The sequence below is a fragment of the Oryctolagus cuniculus genome, chromosome 16 (assembly GCF_051225735.1).
Source record: "Oryctolagus cuniculus isolate XC-2025 breed Fujian yellow rabbit chromosome 16, ASM5122573v1, whole genome shotgun sequence".
Lineage (NCBI taxonomy): Eukaryota > Metazoa > Chordata > Mammalia > Lagomorpha > Leporidae > Oryctolagus > Oryctolagus cuniculus.
In genome coordinates this window covers 43,062,606-43,069,501 of record NC_142882.1, presented here as the reverse complement: position 1 = coordinate 43,069,501, position 6,896 = coordinate 43,062,606, and the positions used below count along the sequence as shown (strand labels likewise).

Genomic DNA, 6,896 nt, shown 5'->3' with positions numbered 1-6,896 from the left:
GAAACCTGGAAGAAGCCCCTGGCTCCTGGCTTCAGATCGGCACAGCTCCAGCCACTGTGGCCATTTGAGGAGTGAACCAGCAGATGGAAGACCTTTCTCTCTCTCTGTCTCGCTTTCTCTCTCTCTCTCTCTCTCTCTCTCTCTCTCTCTCTCTCTCTGCATCTCCTTCTCTCTCTCTGTGTAACTGCCTTTCAAGTAAATAAATAAATATTTAAAAAAAGAAATATTAAAATCATGGGAAGGCATTTGTTACAGTGGTTAATATTACTTATTACAGTGAGACACCCACACTCCAAATCAGAGTACCTTATTCAAGACTGGGGTTTTCCACTTGTGATCTTGCTTCTTGATAATTCATACCTAGGGTGGCAGCCCTGGTGGCTCAAGTACTTGTGAGAGACCCTGATGGAGTTCTGGGCTCCTGACTTCTACCTGGCCCAGCCCTGGCTGTCACAAGGCTTTGGAGCATGAACAAGCAGAAAGAAAATCTCTGTCTATCACCCTCTGCCTCTCTGCCTTTCAAATAAATACATGAAGACAAATAAAAATATTTAACAACAGTAAAAATATTAAAGTCAGCTGGAACCTTCTGTGTTTTAGTTTGCATAATTATTAGTTCTGTAGTCAGACTGATAAATAAATAAATAAAACTACATGATGGTTCTCACTGCTCCTGGTCATTCCCTAGTTTCCTATAGACTTCAGCTGATGTTTCACTGTCATAGGTTGCAATATTCCTTCTGTGATTATCCTCAGGAAGTCAACGTCCACATAAATGCTCTCTCTGACACCAATATTAGTGCTCTAGTGACTGTGTTGTCCCCTTGTGTCAAGTGTGTTGCCCTTACCCACAACAGCAGCTTTGCCACAGTCTAACACACTACTATTTTTTTAACTTTTATTTAATAAATATAAATTTCCAAAGTACAACTTTTGAATTATAGCGGCTCCCCCCCCCATAACTTCCCTCCCACCAGCAACCATCCCATCTCCCTCTCCCTTTCCCATCCCATTCTTCATCAAGATTCATTTTTCAATTATCTTTATATACAGAAGATCTACTTAGGATATACTAAGCAAAGATTTCAACACACTACTATTTTATCCTGCACCCTCTCTTTCCATCTTGCTCCCTCTGGGATTCCACACCAGGAGACTCTGCTGCCACCTTCCATAGTCTCTCCCTTCCTCATGCATTTCCTGACTCCCATACATGGCTGATTTACAAGGCCAAAATGTATCATTGCTCTTTTCGTCTTCCTGAAGTACAGTTCAGATGAAGTAGAATCCCAGGCCTCTGCTGTAGCTGTACCCGTGGACCTGAGGGTGACCAAAGAGGAACACACAACCCTGAAACCTGCGTCCCTTGAGTGTGAGTCCACGCCTCCAGTGGTTCTAAATTCTGTCCAGCAACCTTTCCATACGCTCTCAGTCCTTCTGCCTCCTGGAGAGCTGCTCCATACCCTTCAAACTTGGAGCACCTCCTTTGTTTTGATCGATAACCTTGTTCCTCTTTCGCTGGAGAAGCAAACAGAAGCCAACGAAGAGGACTTCACCTGCTTTATCCAGCGTCCACGCCTGTTCCTATTAGGGAGAGGCCCATGCTCCTAAGTGGAGCTCATCTCGGCGCTGCGGCCCCAGTTGCCTTGCACCCTGGCCCATTGGGTGTAGCTTTAGAAACCTGATTGATTCAGGTTTCTAAAATGATTCAGGTTTCTCCATCTTCTGCAACACTCCTGTTAACACATAGGAAGAATGCTACTATTCTCCTCCCACTTGAAAACTCTGTTTAGCACCCTTCTCTGCTTCCAGGTAGCTGTATTTATCTCCATCTCTTCCCCCTCAAATTTCCTTCCAAGAGTTTTCTGGAATCAGTGCTTCCAATTTCACCCTCATTCTGCCTTGGACACACTCTGGCTGTGCTTTCCTTCTCACTGCTCCACTAAACTGCTCTTATCCAGCATAACATCAGGTTCAGCCAATTGTCCAATCCATGCCTTTACTTTACTTGGCTTTTTATTTTGTTCTACTTTTTAAAAATGTACTTATTTGAAAGGCAGAAAAAAAAAGGAGAGAGAGAGAGAGAGAGAGAGAGAGAGAGTTTCTTCACTCTCCAAATGCCCACAATGACCAGTGTTGGGTTTTAGGCCAGAGCTAGGAGCTGTGAATGCAATCCAGGTCTCCTACATTGGTAAAGGGGACCCAGATCCTTGTGTCATCACCTGCAGCCTCCCAGGCTCAGCATTAGCAGGAAGCTAGAATCAGGAACACAGCTCAGATTCAAACCCAGTCACTCTGCAGGGGAAATGCTGGTGTCCCTACTGGTGTCTCAACCACTAGGCCAGATACCTACCACATGAAATGATGATTTGCTTTTAATGGCAAAGGAGACCAATGAAGTATCATTATTAAGGAGTCATCAGGTAAAAACATAAATGCTACCCAAGATGTCATCCAAGGGTGAAGAGATAGCTCTGCAGAGTGGATGGAGGAAGGGAGAGAATAGAAACCATGTCTGCCTTGTTATCTGCAAGTCTTGGGTTTTCAGCATGCTGGCCTCTCTTCCAATTTGTAAATGAGGAAGAATATGAAAATCACTGCCTACAGATACTCCTATTTCCAAGCACGTAATGCATTTCTAATAGAATATAATAAAATATTTGTAAGAATTAAAAATATAATAAAATTCGGACATCATTCTGTATAATTTTCTAACAAGGTATAGCTCCTGTAAGATGGCTAGAAGGTTGCATGTTAGAGTTCATTTGCTTATTTATTTATTTGTTAAAGTGCAAAAGGAAATCACTTTACAAACAGCTTACATGGCTACTAGTGTGGGAAAGGTGAATAGGTCTATATTAAAAATTTTCCCCTATTTCAGCTCTTTTGAAAGATGCAAAAGGAAATTAGAACAGAACAGAAATTCATTCTTTCGCTCCAACTTTTCCTTTTCCCATATGAGCGGAGCCTGGACGGGCGTACAGACAGATTCGGGAATGTTCCCACTGTGTGGGAGAAACATCTGCTCAGTGCTCCGCGGACCACCAGAAGTGGAGTGAGAAGGGAGCATGTGGGGGCGGAGGCGGCAGACAATAAAAGGAAAACAGAACTGGGAAGGCCCAGTCCTCCAGCTGAATTGCCTAACCTTCACTTCACCTTTCGCATTATATAAGAACTCAAAGAGCCACACAGCATTCACATGGAAAACAAGTCTGAAAATTGGTGACGAAGAAGTCCAGTTCATAGCATGCTTTTAGGACTTTTTCCTGCTGTGAGAATGGGACAGGTTGTGCTCTGCCCAGCACCCTCTCCAGAGCCTAAGCGGGGTGGTGTTCACGGATTATCTTCCTACTCACCCTTTGCAGCCCCTCATTAAGGTGGCCAAGCACAAGCCCAGCTCAGAGGGAAGCACAGGGAAGACAGAGACGGATTCCGGGTGAATTCATTATGAAACATCAGGGACAGAAAGAGCTCTGGACATGCAAATGATTATCATTAGAAAGTAATAGGCGACTACTGAAGAAACATTTGAAAGAATAATGCGGTCTAGCAAAACAATCCTGCAATCTGCATTCAATCAAAACTGACCAGAAATGCTTGCCATCATCCTTTGTATTGTTGGGAGCCAAATGCTTTCTGGAACTGATGAAGAAAGCTTTAGAAAGTGGCATGTTACCAACAGAATATTAGAGAAACAATAACCAGCCTTAGCGTTGACTTTTCCAATAAAGGGGACACTTTCTGACTGCAAAGGCCGAGGTACTGAGAGGGAAAAGAGTATTTATCCACCTGTCAGAGGCTCTTGGAAGAGCTCTGTGGATCAGTTTGGTTTAGTTTACAGCACTTGTGCCTGGACATCCTGCCCACCAAATACTTTATATCTGAGGATGATTAAAGTTCAGTGTACAGAGTTCTGAAAATCACACATGGCAGAGTTATACTTAGAAGACTGGACAGGAAGAAAGAATTCCATGAGCAGTTGGAACCTGCTTAATTGTTTCTGATTCTAGGTCAACTTGATGTCTCTTAAGGGTGGTGGTACTGAATTTCTGTTAACTTTATTCTCTTAGGAAATGAAATTCAGATTCTTGATAGACTGTAGTTTTCACTACTCACCTTGGGTAGAGAAGCTTAGTGAGCCAGGCTCTGGGGCTCTGGTCTTCAAAAAGAAAGTTTGAACACTGCTGTGATTAAGTTTCAGAGGAATCCTCTACTTTCTCTTCCAGCTGTCACCTTTCTTGAGCAGGGCGGCTGCCTGGCAGGTGTAAGGCAGAAGCCTCACATTGTGTCCCATGAACAAGTAAGTCCTTGCCCTGGGGCTGTGCATCATGAAAGACCAGCTGGGTCTGTGCCTCCTGCATATCCACACAGATGCTTTAGCAAGAGTTAAGCATGTGGAACTGGCACTGTGGTATAGTAGGTTAAGCATCAGCCTGCAGCGCCAGCATCCCATATGGACGCCAGTTTGAGTCCCAGCTGCTCAACTTTCAATCCAGCTTTCTGCTGATAGCCTGGGAAAGCAGTAGAAAATGGCTCAAGTACTTGGGCCTCTGCGCCTCTCTGGGAGACCTGGAAGAAGCTCCTGGCTCCTGGCTTTGGATCGGCCCATCTCTGGCTATTGCAGCCATTTGGGGGAGTGAACCAGTGGATGGAAGACCTCTCTCTCTGTCTCTCCTTCTCTCTGTCTATAACTCTGCCTCTCAAATAAATAAATATCTCTTTAAAAAAAAAAAGAGTTAAGCATGCTCAGAAGCCCAGGACCAGCCTCGCTCACCCACCAGAAACAAAAGAAGAGTTTTGAAAAAAATATCCTGTTTAGGGTGATATTGAGACCCTCTGTGTGTATGGCCATAATCAGCCAGGGAAATGAAAGGCTAGTTAAACCATCACCCTGGATTTTGCAATTCAAATGTCTCACATCTATTATTTTATACTTCTGAAAGAGAAACAGAAAAAATAAGTCAAAATCAATATTCAACCAAAATAGAGCACTGAAGACTAACAGTAAATAAGATGATGACCTCTTTGGAGGTATTTTTCAAAATGATAAAAGTTGAATTATAATATGAATTTTCTCCTTCCTCCTTCCCTCCTTTCTTCCTCCCTCCCTCCCCTCCTCTTTCCTTCCCTCTCTCCCTCTCCCCCTCTTTCCTTCCTTCCTTCTTCTCTTGTTCTTTCTTCTTTTCAATTTTTTTTTCAAAAGGACATCCCATTTTAATTTCTTTCAATACTTTAAAAATGGGCACCCTGTTTTTGGGAAATGGTTTGAAATCTGACACAAATTAAGTGTGTGAAAGCAGTGAGATTGGAGGAAATGGGGAGATTAAAAAGACTGCTTCCCAGGAGGTATTATTGCTAACAATGTTTGTAAACAGCTTATTAAAACATGCTGAGTTTTTGTGCCTAATTAAAATGTGCTTAACAACAACCATCTCTTTATAGAAAACTGCTTGCAAAAGGGCAGTTATCTAATTTTTGTGTATAACAAACTGAAATTATTAAAATCTCATGTTGTCTTTTTGAGTCCCTTATGGTATTAAAAAATCATTCTATACAATTGTCATTAGAATACAACTACTTGATGCTGAAATGCCCAGTTTTCTCTAACTCACTTCCATTTCCCTCTAAATAGATAATAGATGCTACTGATGATAAGTTCCTTGTCATGTGCATTAATTCGTTGAATTCTCACATTGATCCTCTTAAGTAGTTATTATCTCTACTTTGTAATTGAGAAAACTGAGCCTCTAAGAGGTTCACCAACTTTTCAAAAGTCAAATGGTGGGTAAATATGAGAATTTAAAGGAGAACCAGATGTGCTTGAAGCTACATAGTATCATAATCATATTCCTTGATTTCTCACTGAACTAAAAGCTAAAAGAGTATCTAAGTAAACAAAAGTGCTTAAGTGAGGGTGCAATTGAAAAAGTAGTGCCCCCCCTTTTCAAAAAAGCTATTTATGTAGAATGTGAAATTAACATTTTGTATATTGGAGATTGAAGCAGATGTCAGAATATTGTGACAGGAAATAACAATGAATATTTGCAAATTTCAAAGACCTGGACCCTTGCTCTCAGTCACACTGGCGAATGCCTGACACTCCTGTGGTATTAGTTAAGATCCTTTTACATGTGCTATTTTCCAACTGTGGAGGTGTGGGAAGTGCAAAGATTTGATTTTCCTTGAAGTCAAGAAGGAGCAAGGAGTGTATAGAGCAGATAAAATGAACACAAGGCAGACCTTTTTCCATAGCTAATGTCTGCCGTCAGGACCAAAAAAATTGAAAAATATCAACAAAGGAATGATGGTCTCCAATATGCTTTTAGTAATGTGCTACTTTGGTAAACATGACCAGAATATAACATAGATCATTTTAGCCATTTTTAAGTGCATAGTGCTGTGATGTTAAGTGTATTTCCATGATTGTCTAAGTGTGGCTCCATCCATCTTCAGAACAGTTCATCTTCCCATATGATTTTCTGCACCCAGAAAACACTAGCTCTCCATTCCTTCCTTCCTCCTCCCTAAGAAGCCACTGTCCTATTGTCTTTCTTAATAACTTAACTGCTCTGTGCACCTCACATAATTAGAATCTAACAATATTTGTCCTTAATTGAATAGCTTATCTTACTTAATAAAATGTTTTCAAGACTCATTTGTGTCATGTGTCTCCTGCTTAAGCCTGAATGATTTTATGGTATTCCATTACGTGTGCATACCTATTTTGTTTATTCTTTCATTGGTTGCTTCACCATTTCAGTTATTATGAAAAGTAATAATGAGTACTCCATATATGATTTTATTCACAATAGTGATCATAAGTTTTATCTACAATACCTTTAGAAGCTATGGAAATCCCCGAGTTCAACTTCACCTACTAGTAGTGCAGTAAAAAA

The 6,896-nt window shown here is 41.3% G+C and overlaps 1 long non-coding RNA gene across 2 annotated transcripts in view; it reads right to left on the bottom strand.

The window, feature by feature from the left end:
- Positions 1–1,109: 1,109 nt before the first annotated feature.
- Positions 1,110–6,896, bottom strand: part of LOC149121709 (uncharacterized) — a 35,645-nt gene continuing 29,858 nt past the window's right edge. The window contains exon 3 of one of the 2 annotated variants that reach the window (XR_016223084.1): positions 1,110–1,320. This is a non-coding gene — a long non-coding RNA (uncharacterized LOC149121709). Of the gene's footprint in view, positions 1,321–1,345; positions 1,737–6,896 lie in introns of those variants that run through there. The other variant, XR_016223085.1, reaches the window with a different exon arrangement.